This window comes from Uranotaenia lowii, chromosome 2 (genome assembly GCF_029784155.1).
Source record: "Uranotaenia lowii strain MFRU-FL chromosome 2, ASM2978415v1, whole genome shotgun sequence".
Classification (NCBI taxonomy): domain Eukaryota; kingdom Metazoa; phylum Arthropoda; class Insecta; order Diptera; family Culicidae; genus Uranotaenia; species Uranotaenia lowii.
The window spans coordinates 295,426,950-295,440,219 of record NC_073692.1 but is presented as its reverse complement, the minus strand read 5'-3'; the positions used below and the strand labels follow the sequence as shown (position 1 = coordinate 295,440,219).

Here is a 13,270-nt window from a genome sequence, read left to right as displayed (position 1 = left end):
GAAGGTCAAGCAAAAGAGTCGTGCACACAAACAAATAGTACATGTTTCTGCCATAATGTCTAGATTTTGCAACCGATCGAGAAGAAAACACTCTCACATAAATTTTAATAAAAATCCAATCAACAGTTTAATTTGAATTTCAAGTAATAGTAATAGCAGCGACTTTAAAAAATGTTGTTTTTTTCCCCAAAATTGTCGAAAGAATGTTTCGAATTTTTCTAAACTCATTTTGACGTACCAATGATTTAAAACGAAACGAAGTTCGTACGGGATCAGCTAGTATAACATAAATCTAAAATCAGTAGGTTATCATAAACCAAAGTCATTTTTGGTATTTTTTTGTTATCTGACGGGATTGCGCCGAGGGTCTTCAGATCTTCCCCAAAATTGAAAACTTGGTTCATTTTGCGACTAAAAAACATATCTAGCGTGAGCATTGATTACGTCGTATAAAACATGTTAAGAATTCACAGAAAACTGCTGCAAAAGTATCAAAACAGCTTTAAAATGTGTGTTTCACGTATGGAATATGAATACAAATATTCTAAATATAAAGAAGTTGCGACTAGTTTATGTCAGTTTTCGAATTTTTTCGTAATAAAACTGTTTGTTTACATTTTGTTTCATACGACACGTAATGAAAACTAACGCGAGATGTTTCAAGTTAGATTCGGTTAGCACATCAAAACGCATTGAAATTGTTTGTTTGTTTTCGTTGCAAATTAGAGATTTATTGTCATTATTTCTTTCATAACTCTTGAATAAGTTGACGGTCTACTTTGGTGTCTTCAGATGAAAGTTGCATCATAAATTTGAGTATACAATGGTATTTTTTCTAGAATACCAGACCCCGTTCGTTTTTGGCAACATTCGATTTTGGCACATGTGTTTTTTAAATAATATCACGTGATATTTTGCGCTTTTACGTGACCTATATAATTTTAACTAACATCCTTACTTTGTTTCAACGTTCTTGAAATTTAAAAAAATTCTTAAGCACCCAAAATCGACGCAAAACATAAAAATTTCTAAAATATCTAAAAAACGATCTAAAAAAACATCTAAAGTCTAAAATAACAATTATGATAAAAATAACAAGGATTGTAAACATAACACAAAAAGTTCTAAATGTGCCTAAACATAATCCAGGGTTGCTAGCGATTTTTCGTTTTGAAATTCCAAAGTTTTTCCCGGTTTTCCCCCGGTATTTTCCCGGTTTAAAATGAAGATTTTCCCGATATTTATATAGTTTTTTTTTGAATATACAGTCATAGTGAATTAGAAAAAAAAATCAATGCTAAACCCTCAAATTTTTAACAATTGTTTTTCAAAACTTGTTAATTTGTAAGAAATCATGACATATATTTCGACTTCATTAATACGTAATATTTTCGTATCACATTGACAGTTGTTTTTTTTGGAACGAATCCAACGAAATTGGCATCTATTCATTGTTTTGCTCCATAATTTCAACAATTATGTAAAAACAGGTACAGTAAACTTGATCTTGGTTGTTTTGAGCCACTGTGAGAATTTCCGTTTTTCTAGAATTTCCGTTTGTTAAGAGTTGTAGCAAAAAATAGTATAGTTTGTTAAAAAATATGTGGAAAATATATCAAAACATATCAAATTAGCTTGTTAACGTAAATAGGGATTTGTCTAACAAAACTTAAAATCATTTCATTGCATGAAAATATTAGTGCAGTTATCTAAATTTTTTGTATAAATAAAAGACATTTTTTAGAAGAAAAAAAATTATACAAATTTATAAACAACTTTAGAAGTGCCCTAGTAATTTGAACTAAGGATTCGTGAAAATATAGAAAATCGTGAATAAGACAGGGCTGAACTTCAATCATTTGAATGTAAGATATTATTTTGTATCAGAATAAAGACTTTAAATTTCGACAGAAGCTTGTTTTCGACACAACTTTTACATAAGACATATTTCAGCGTAGGAAACTTTAAGCAAAAGTTTAACTTAGGAAAAATGAAAAGGATATAAGGCTTCGTTTTTCCGGTCAATTCATACAAAGTACACAACAACATTGAAAACAATATCTTTTTCTGGTAAAAAAGAGATTCCTTTCGTCAGAAGAATGTAACTTTGCTTAGAAATGTCTCGCGTTCCAAAACATAGGCTTTTGGTATGAAATAAGCATATCGAACACTGAAGCATTGACGTCGGAAACTAAAACTTGTAATCGGAAACTCGATAACAGATTGTTAGGTAACACATTAAGGACCGCAAAAAAAAATCTACGCCGAGAAACACAAAAATTCGACTCACTTTATATCTAACAGAAACCATTGGACCAAATTGGTATCATTGCGTGACCAAACGTTTTGTTTTTAGTTTTGTCGATTAAAGTTTCATTACTAAATTTATAACATTTGAGTTATACTATAGCACACTTGCGGAGAGCTAAAAAATTAGACGTCTCCGCAATTAGTCGAAAAAGCGATTCAAACTTCATTTATTTGCTAATAAACGAAAAAAAAACATTTATGAGGTAAATCTATATCGAGACTGTCAAAAACTACTCTTCCATCTGGGAATTAGTTATGAAAAATTTACAAACATGAAAATTTTCCCGGTGAAGTTCCAAAATTCCCGTTTTTTTCCCGGTTTCCCGGTGACGTGATGAAATTCCAAAGTTTTTCCCGGTATTCCCGGTTCGCTAGCAACCCTGATGATCAAAAATAACTAAAAATGATGAAAAATTTAGTTGATAATAATAATAATGGTTAATTTTCGTTAATAGGTAAGAAACAAGTTTATGAAAAAAACGTTCGATTTCGGCAACACAGAAATCTCAAGCGTGTTGCCAAAAACGAAATTCTGATAAAATTTTAATGCGTTTTGATGTGCTGTTTTATAACAGAGTTAGGGAGCTTTGAAACATGGTTTTACTTTATTTACAAAAAAAAATATATAACTCCACAAAAATTTAAATTTTAGAAATCTAAAAAAATAGATGTGTTTCTGAGTCATAAAAATTGTCCAAATTTTCAATTTTGGGGAAGATCTGAAGACCCCCGGCGCAAATTGTCAGAAAATTAAAAAATGCCCTAATAAAAAAAACAAAATCGGAAATGTAAATAGAAAAATCATGTTAATTTCTTTGTGATAATCATTATGAGGAATAAGAAGTTGGAAATTACAACCCGAAAACAGAAATTATCATGACAAATCGGAAAAGAAGTTTAGAGTCACAAATCAGAATTCAGAAATTAGAAATTAGAATAAGGAATCAGGTTTCTGAATTCATGATCGGAATTGAAAATTAAAATTAAGGAATCCAAATCAGTATCACAATTCAGAATCAGAATTCAGAATAAGTTATCAGAGTAGGAAATCAAAATCAAAACAAAATATAAGAAATTATAAATCAAAATTCAGTTTAAAGAAATCAGGATAAGAATCAGAAATCAGCCGTCAGAAATCAGAAATCAAAACAGAAAACAAGATTCATAAATCGCGATCAGACATAAAAAATAGCCACAAGTCCAAACCCATAAATCTAAAATAAATGATTAGAAATGATAAGTTAAAAATCATATAACAGGACTAGAATTTGGAATTTATAAATCAGTAAAAATTGAACTAAAAAAAAATCTGAAATCAAGATTCATAAGTTCAAACTCATAAATCTTAAATGAGGCCCCCAGAACCACAGGGGTATAAGTGCAAAGATGAACGATTATGGTGATTTTTTCAAACATCTTGTTTTATTCACTCATACCCCTTAAGCTCTTAAGGCCTCAAATAAAGCTTAGTTCTTTTAGAAATGGGACAGTTACGAATGCGTGTATCTCAAAAACCAAACGTTTGATCGAAATACTTTCTATGAAGAAAATGAAAGTTATGTTATGATATTTCATGAAAAAATTTCAAAAAAATTATTTATCCTTTTTTGTTAGAGAAATTTCTATTTTATTCTTGGTATCTCCCATTGGCCGGCGCACACTTTTTTCAGTCATGGTATTGATCAGTTTTTCCAACTTATACTTCGTCAAATCTATATTTTAGGTGGCTTAACCTTCCTTCTTCAATTTCTGATACTTTTCGGTCCAATACTTCTCTTTTAAAAGAAACTGGAAGCATTTTAGTGGATACAGTTGTTTTGAATTGAACAAATTTGATTATTTTGGACCTCATTTTTGAACGTTTTTAATGGAATTTCTTCTGCCAAAATCTGACAATAACGAAGTAAAACCATCATAACATTGAACTTGAAGAAAAATCGGTTAGTATAAATCGTAGGTTGTGGATGGTACATACAAAATACTCTTTTAAGGCTTTCAAAAACAGCGAAAATCAAAGTTTCGTTTTGAAAATTATTGTTTTTTTTTTTCGCAGGAGCAGAATTTTGGCAAATCATCATAATTTTATACAAAATAACCAGCAACTACATACTTTAATATACTCGGGATCTTGCAACGAGCAAATACGGTATAGAATTCGAACGCTGGAAATAGGGTATTTCATAAGTTTTGTCGTTCATCAGAAATCATTTGTCCCATAGCCTCGGTGCCGGCTTTACAGCTTATGAGCTCTGGAACTAGCAAAAAATGGTTGTTTGAGGTTGGATTTTGAATGAGTCTTCATTAGGCAACACTTTCAGCTTATCGGAGAAAATTTTTTTGGACATTTTAGCGATCTACTCTTAGTTTTTCGCTTATTGAAAATTAAAAATACTGGTATGAGACTTGACTTCCCAGATTACCCTCAACCGTAGTTGCCGATCATGTGCTTCACTCCAATGCTTGATTTGAACTTTGTGGACATTATTGACAGTGTTTGCATACTTATCCGCCACAAAAACTTAGTAATTCTTTGAATAATCAACGGTTTTGTCAGCTAACAATTTGATAATGACGAATTTTAAAGGAAACTGTGCAAAATAATTTTATCCTTTTTTTCTTGCATCGTACATATCTCAAAAACGCGTAAGTTTTAAATTTTGAAAAAAATTGGTCGAGTAGTACTTTTTACAGGCAACAAAATGCTGTCAAAATTTTGAATATCCGATAACCATTAATCGAGCTATGAGCAAATGAAAGTGTCCCATTTCTAAAAGAACTAAGCTTTATGTGGAATTGTGATATCTGTTAATTTACTACCCTGATCCGGATTTCCATGTGTGATAAATGTTTTCTGGTTCACAAATCTGCTACTAGTATTCTAGACTAGAAGTCAATATCTGAATCAGAATTAAAAATCAAGAATCAGAATCAGAAATCACAATCAGATGAAAGGAAAAATCCAAAATCAGGAACTTATATCATAATCAGAAGTAAGAAAAAAGAACAGAAAAATGAAAATTTTTATAGAAAATTATAAATTAACTAGGTAGGAACTAGAAATCAGAGTCAACATACGGAATTTCGGGACCGAAAAGAAAAAAAACACAATCAGAATTCAGAAGTAGTAATCAAAATCAAACATCATTGGAAGAAAAAATGTTGAAAATTTCAAACAATAATAAAAAAATAAAAAAAGAAAATTTGAAAAAAAAACAATTAAACAAAAAAAACTTACTATGAATTATAAAACATTGATTGAAATTATAGGCAAATCTAGAATCAGAAATCTAATATAAATTTTAAAATCAGAACTCAGTTTATATTTCTAAATCAAATCACAGACTTAGAGTTTAGAATGAAAATAAAATAGATGGATCAGAGCAAAAACCTCAGTGAAAAACATAGTAATAATAATAAGAATTTATCAAAGTCTGGAAAAAGAATAGTGAATAGACAAAAGAGAAAAGACTTCGAGAACGGAATTCAGAGTTTTGAGTTTATAATTTCTGATTGAGGAAGGATTTTGTTTTGGTTTTAATTTGAAAATTTAAAATTTTTTGAATAAAAACCAAAGTAAAATCCTAGAAAAATAAAAGAATTCTTCCTTGAGAGTAATAAATCCAAATTCGAAATATGTAGTTGAAATTCAGATTCAAAATTCAAGCATTGATTTCAAAAATAAAAACTGTAATCAAAATCAGAATCTAATGAAGAAAATTTTTTTATAGTTTTTTGATGACACTTTACCATCCTTGTGGCATTCGAGTCTTGAAGGGAAAAAATGAAATTCAGAATTCATATTGGGGTTAAAAGTTAAAATATCTGCATCTGATCCTTAGATTCAAACATATAAGTTCATCAACTAATATCATAAAACCCCTTAAAAACTTGTTATCAAAACAATAGCTTTGATTTATTTTTAAGTTTTGAGCTAATGATATATTTATCAAATTTTAACACTTTTCGTTGTTCTGCTTCTGCTGGTATTGAAAAAAAATCTGTGTTTTCAATAAAACACTCCGTACACCGAATTAGGATATGTAATTTAATTCTGTAATTTAGTTCTGTAACTTTTACCAAATAATTAGCTTTCACCATCAGGGCTTTAGGAAGAACGGGAAGAACTAAACCTGTTTTTTTCTTTGATATATTTGCTCAAACAATGCACGAATCGAAAAAAAATATTTAAAAAAATATTTCTTATTGCTTTTACCTATTCATTTTTAAGTTCTTTTACATTATTTCTTGTTTAAGGTATTAAATCGAAAATTTATACCAAAACCTCTAAAATGGAAAGCTAGGTTTGTATACGGATTCCTTTATAAACAAATTAAAGAACTTACTATCATCAATGGTTGAATTTTTGAATTTGCTCTCAAATCTCGTCAATTTAGTATTTTGCAATCTCAATCAATATTCAAGGTTTTAGTTCGAAATTTGACTCTCAATGAAACTGCAATAATAATATTATTTTTTTTACGATAACATTACATGTTTCTTCTTCCGCAAAAATTTTTCATAAAAATGAACTTAAATAAAATCCTGTGGGTGTTTTTTTTTCGGAAAAAAACTGACTGACTTTAGTAACAAATTTTAAATTGTAATAACAATCAAAATTATAAGTCTGCGATCTCTTGCCATTTGAAATCCTCAACTTAATCTTGATAAATTTAACCTTATTTAGGAGCTTAATCTGAATTTTGAATATTAACTCTGAATCTGAATTCTGAACCTATATATGAATTTAAGTTCAGATTTCAGATACAGTATTAATATTGAAAATTTAGATTAAGCTCATAAATGAGTTTATCAAGATTACTAATTATGAAATTTGAATATTAGTTTCTTCCCAAGTGAAAATTTCCAAAATGTATCCGTAAAACTCTAATAAAAAAATTTCTTCGTTAAAATTCAGTGACTATTGATGTGTTAACCTCAAGTGAAGTGATGTTAAGTTAAAATTTACGAACGGATAAGTTTTATCCAAAAAGTTTTTCAAGAGATGGGACTGGGCTGGACCCTCGGACCAATTTTGGGCGATTCATCATCGAGACAGGTGTTGACTTCGGGAAGGATCCGGATACATTTAAAGCTAAGTGTTTTTCTTTATTTCTTCGACTTAGTTGCTTAGTTGTTAATTAAATAAGTATTATTGCTACTTTGAAATTTTTGACGGCAAATTTCTCAGCAAACTTGAAAGCCGTCTCAGCTAAATTCACCAATAGTTTCTTTAAAATGTTATGCAAAACTTGTTTTAAAATAGCATTTATTCAGGAGCTTTTGCAGAAAATGCATAAACAGTTGCAAATATACTTTTTGATAAGCATCGACATTTTATTTTCTTTCGTTAGAATAGTTCAATAACGGTTATTGTGAACATAAAATTCAAACCTTTGGTAAATATTTTTATTAATAATTTGAATTAAAACGATTTTCTTGCGTTTGCAGATTTCGGTTGCATTAACAGTTGCTGTTGATATGCTGTGGGATATTTGAGAATCTTTTGATATAATAACATATAGTGTAAAGAACCTTTCCGGTTCGACCGCGGATGATGCAGCTTCTCCAGGGAAACCTCTCAATTACTTAAACTACATCTGGAAAAAATTGTGAACTCTTGGTTTTTTTTTTGTAATTTTTATTGAAGCTTCTTATACATGAGGTTTTAAGGAGCCAAACTCGTTGTGTATATTTACAATTGTGTGCTTAGGTCGAGATCGTCACTTTTTGGAGAGAACAGGAAATTGATAGGGATATTCCCACCTAACCTTCACAACCCTGTTTCATGTAGGACTATTTTGTTTAAATTAAAAATATTTAAAATTCGATGTACTAAAAATTGAATAGAAAAATTAGATTTAAAAATGTGTCATCTAGTTAAATTCAGAGCTATAATTTTACGATGAGCATTTTGAATTGATGAACTTTTTTAAGGGATGGTTTTGTTGATATCATTTTTTTAAGTAAATCGCGTTTAACGTTTTTTTTTAATTTATTATTCACTCATTCATCACCGCTAAACTTGTTGCAATTCAGAATAGATTTTTTACATATAGATATAAACAAATTAAAAAGAAGGTAAATCTTCGAATTGATATTTCACTGGATATTACGGTTATACTATAGGCTTATTTTTTACAAATTTATGTTGGATAAAGATAGTAGGAATGTTCATGAAAAATAGGCACTTAGTGATAGTAGTTATTTTTTGTCATCATTACACTAAACAACCTCATGCCCCCGTATTAACTGAAAGCGTCGAATAGGAGCTAATAGGAGTAAGGAAAATAATTTTTATGGTTCACCGTAACACTTGTCAAAAGTGTCTCCCAATTAATTCCTTTTACCCAGTCCCAACCAAAATTAATTTGCTAGGATGCAGAGGTAACCTCGGTCCTAATTCACAAAATAAATCTTTCATCCCTTTCTTTTTTTCCAATCTATCCATTGACTACTAGGACGTGGCCGGCGCCGTTATTTACGTTCAAAGAGAGAGCATTAGTTTTGTGCAGTGTGAATGAGTTGCTAATCCCAAGCACCATTTATTTGACCTCTGAACAAAATTGATGGCCTCGGTCAATCACGGAGTAGCAACCATTGGCGATGTGGAACTTGTTCTACTGAGCCACACCAGCGATCGTGGAACTCGAACTGATTGTAATCATAATTTGATTTTGAAGGAAGTAATCCATTTTCTATAACTATGCATTTAGGGTTTAACGGTTTAAGGTGGATGTGAGTAGTTAATCAAGCTAAGCTAAGCTACTAATTATGAAATTTGAATTTTAGGTCTTTTTCCGAGTGTAAATACACTTTCTGGAATGTAAAAAAACGATCTCTGAATTTAAATTCCAGATCAAAATTTTAGTATGAACCCAGAATTTAAAATCCCTCAATCATCAATCTATTTTATATTTCTCGCGTGAGCTTTCATTACGTCGTATGAAACAAAATGTAAACAAACAGTTTTATTACGAAAAAAAAACAAATACTGACATAAACTAGTTGCAACTTCTTTCCATTTAGAATATCTGTAGCCTGGACAACACATTCTATATGTCAAATACACCTTTAAAGTTGTTTTGATATCTTTTGCAGCTGCAGTTTTCTGTGAATTCTTAAGATGTTTCATACGACGTAATGAAAGCTCACGCGAGATTTGATGTTTTGGGTTTTAATCTTAATTCATTATTTCACTTTATTTTAAATTTATAATCTGAATTACAATATGAATTTAGAATGATGAATCTTTTTTGGCCCAAATAGAAAATAAATATAAGACTCACAAGAATGTTCACATTGTTCGATCAAACGAATAGTTTAAAAAAAAAACACGTTTGTAACTGCCTGGATTCTAAATTATCATAGCCATAATATTGTGGTTTTTCCATATTCGGAAAATAATTATTTTTAATGCATATGACACATTCCATGCGCTTGTACCGCTCAGAAGTGATTTTTATCCGTTCGCGTATCAAAAAATCTCAAAATTGTCTATTATTTTGATAATTCAAATCACACAAAACCAACGCAAAAAAGAGAAAAAAGTTTTTTTACACATGTTTTAGATAACTTTGAAAATCAGTTTTTTTGTTGAAAAAAGTGGTGTTTTTGACAACTTTTACAAGATCATTAATTTTAATATATGGATGATTTTTCTTTGAAAATATTTTCAGTATGTTCAGAAGCCAAAAAACACGGCTTCATTTTGTAGAAAAAAGAATTTGTTTATATCCAATGTAGTTGGTTTGAAAAGCGAACAAAAACAGTCGCAAATGAGTGAATTCACGTCACAAAAAAGGGAAGTTTTTAATTTTACGAGAAAACTCTGACTTTTTTTCAAATAAAAAACGAGATCTTCTTTGAAAATGATAAGACGATTCTAAAACTCTAAAATTTATAAAAATCGGTTGAAATCTAGCTGAGCTCCAGATGGTCGGATTTTTACAAATCGAGCATAATTTAGTTGATTTTTTCAATAAGTTCATTGTTTTGAAATAAAAATACAAAAAGATTGTAAAAAAAATAAAGAAAATAAAAAAAAATTTTTTTTGTGAATCTTTAAATGAAGACATGTTGCTATTTAAGTGCTAATCAAAATAAGGAAAAAGTTAGGTGCAGATACTGAAAATTAATGATTGTTAAAGTCGGAACAACAGAATATCGTTTTTGAATGTGTACATAAAATTTGAAGGCTCCAAAGAATGGTTCAGTATAACCACAGTATTTTATTTCGTGACGTTAATTCAGTCAACTACTCTGCTCTGTTTTAACTGAGTGAATTCACGTCACAACTTCAAATAAGCATAACTTCGTTCGTTGTTGTTCAATCGAAAAGCTACGTACATCAAATTGTGGGTAATTGTTTTCTTTATAACTCATTCGAAGACACCGATATTCTATTTCCACAGAGAGAACAGGAAATTAAAGATGTATGTACTAAAGTCGGAAATGGGTAATTCTAGCGTGAATTCACGTCACAAAAGTAATTAATCACAACAAAAACAACTTAAATTTTAAAATGACCATATTATATTCATTTTGAAGGAAATTCAATTTGCGACCGTTTGCCACATTTTTCTCCATTTTCAAGTAAATTGGTTGACTTCTATTTATAATGATAACAGTGCAGAAAAGTCCGGAAAAGCGATTTCACGTCACAGTGGAATGTGTCATATGAGTTTTAAAAATAATGGATAAAATTTGAATGAAATGCAAAACAAAATTTGAATAGCAATTTAAAAACACCTTTTCGATTCTATTTTCGAATGATGAAATTTTAAAACAAGATACGTAGTGCAAAATATGAAAACAGAAATACAATTGAGATTTAGAAAAAAAAAAAAGAGAACCCGAACCCTGAAATCAGTTTAATCTTTCTTGAAATGTAGTATTCAGAATTCAGAAATGAATGTCTAACATCAAGTGGAAAAATTTTGGATATGTGTAACAGAATGTTTTTTTCGAGGTTTTACTATCAGCCCTGCGTCAAGATAGTTAATCTTAAAAATTTACTCAATCATCTGGAAGATATGTCAAAAGTATGGAAGTCTGGAAACCTGAAAAAATGCCTGGCAGAAGTTCAAAAAGTCTGGAAGATCCAGACAAAATCTGCAAGGTTGACACCGATCGTTCCAACGTAGAGTGTTGATTTCTATTCTTCTCAAGAATAGTTACCGATTACTAATGGCGTATTTTTTTTCAATTCCGGATTTGGCTCTGGAATTGTCAGAATAAAAAAACGACTTTCGGGTTTCGAGTTATTCCATACGTAGGTGTGCGTGAGAACGAGCGCAATGTTTACATGCAGCTGTCATTTTGTTCTCCCTTCTGGATTTCTTCATTCGGTTCATCACATCCGGATTGCCTTTTTTCGTGTCAGGATTGCACTGGACAGCAGATAATACGATTTTGCTTGGCTGAGAGGTTCAAAATCGCGGCAATAATCATTTTCCCGTTCATTATTTCAACTGTTTTGCTGTCAGCCAAAAACAGCTGTTTAATGTTTTGACAACAACGTTGAGAGTATTGGTGAACTTCTCGCAAAACTGACTTTCTTCTCAGGGCGACTCCGTCCCTTTTTCGAGCGAACCTAGGTTGCCTCTCGAGCAATAAATGAGCACGATGACAGCAGTTAGAGCGAACCTAGGTTGCCTCTAGTTTGCCTCCAGGTGAAAAAAAATACGGTATAAGCCATTCTTCTTCCCATTTCGACCTTGTCTCTGACTTCACCCACATAAATGTAATAGTATCGTGTACTAGAATTCTCCCACAACCACCTTACTTAAAACTAATCTAAAGTAATAATTCTTAGTTATAGAAATTGCGTTAATTTGAGTTGATGTGAAATTAAATATGAAATTTTATCTAAGTTTCTGACCTGACCCGTTAGGATCAGGTATCACAAAAATCAGAGTAGACTCATTAGAGTATCCCTCTCCACGGAAATCTTTAGTAAAAGGCGAAAGATTTATTCGACGTTTTGAAGAGAGATCAGAGTAACTTGAAAATGGATCGTCAAACGACCCCACCAACAAGCTGCTTGCTTAGCTAGCGATGGGCAGAAATGCGGACCAAACCAGGCTGGTCTGAGAAGATCGAGAAACGTTTACCCAACGTTTGCGAATATATGAGGTAGGTAGAAAAGGTAAAAACAGAAAGCGACGGATGAATTGATCAACTTTTGGTTTCTTCCAGATTCGAAAGTCATTAAGCATCCTGTAACGAATAAAGATTTAAGCCTCGAGAAGTTTTTAGGTACAAACAAAAAAAAAACGATTACACAAAATCATAATACCGACTTGTAAATTTTTACTCGCGCTAAAATAAAAGATCGATCCTGCCAGGAGTCGAACCTGGAATCTTCTGATCCGTAGTCAGACGCGTTATCCATTGCGCCACAGGACCCTGTTAACGAAAGACTGGCAAGTTAACAATCACACAACGATAGGTGTGACCTAACTCGACCAACGGACCACGATTAAAAGTGATTTAGTTTTTAAAATAGGATCACTTCGGTAGACGGCGTTCAGCGTTGTCATGACCTCGCGCACCGTGTTGATAGAAGAGAGCAAAAGACGCAACGCGACGTCTAGAAAAACAAAACACAGTAACCTCACAGATTACGTAAAGCGTAGCTTTGATTAATATTTCTTTACCTCCAAGCTGAGAACGCCAACATTCTTATTTAGCATCGAAAACTATCACGGTGAACCTATTTCTAGAACAAAACATACCTAGAGTTGTAAATCTAATTCCGATTTAATTGCAAACAAGTTAGGGACACTTTCTTCCAATTGTAATCAACTCATTCTGATCAAACCGGGGGTGATTGATGACCAGCGATGCCACACATACCGATTTTCCGGTATTTATACCGATTTTTGAGCAAAATTTTGACCAAGAATCGGTATATACCGATTACCGATTTTTGGCAAAACATACCGATTTCATACCGATT

General features: G+C 31.2%; 1 protein-coding gene and 2 non-coding genes across 6 annotated transcripts in view; all 3 read right to left on the bottom strand.

Moving 5' to 3' along the window:
* Positions 1 to 13,270, bottom strand: part of LOC129745460 (matrix metalloproteinase-2-like) — a 247,357-nt gene that overhangs the window by 120,799 nt on the left and 113,288 nt on the right. The window lies entirely within an intron of this gene.
* On the bottom strand, positions 12,192 to 12,312 carry LOC129750254 (U5 spliceosomal RNA). Its single transcript, XR_008738370.1, has one exon. It is a non-coding gene; the product is annotated as a U5 spliceosomal RNA (small nuclear RNA).
* On the bottom strand, positions 12,645 to 12,717 carry Trnar-acg (transfer RNA arginine (anticodon ACG)). The gene has a single exon. It is a non-coding gene; the product is annotated as a tRNA-Arg (tRNA).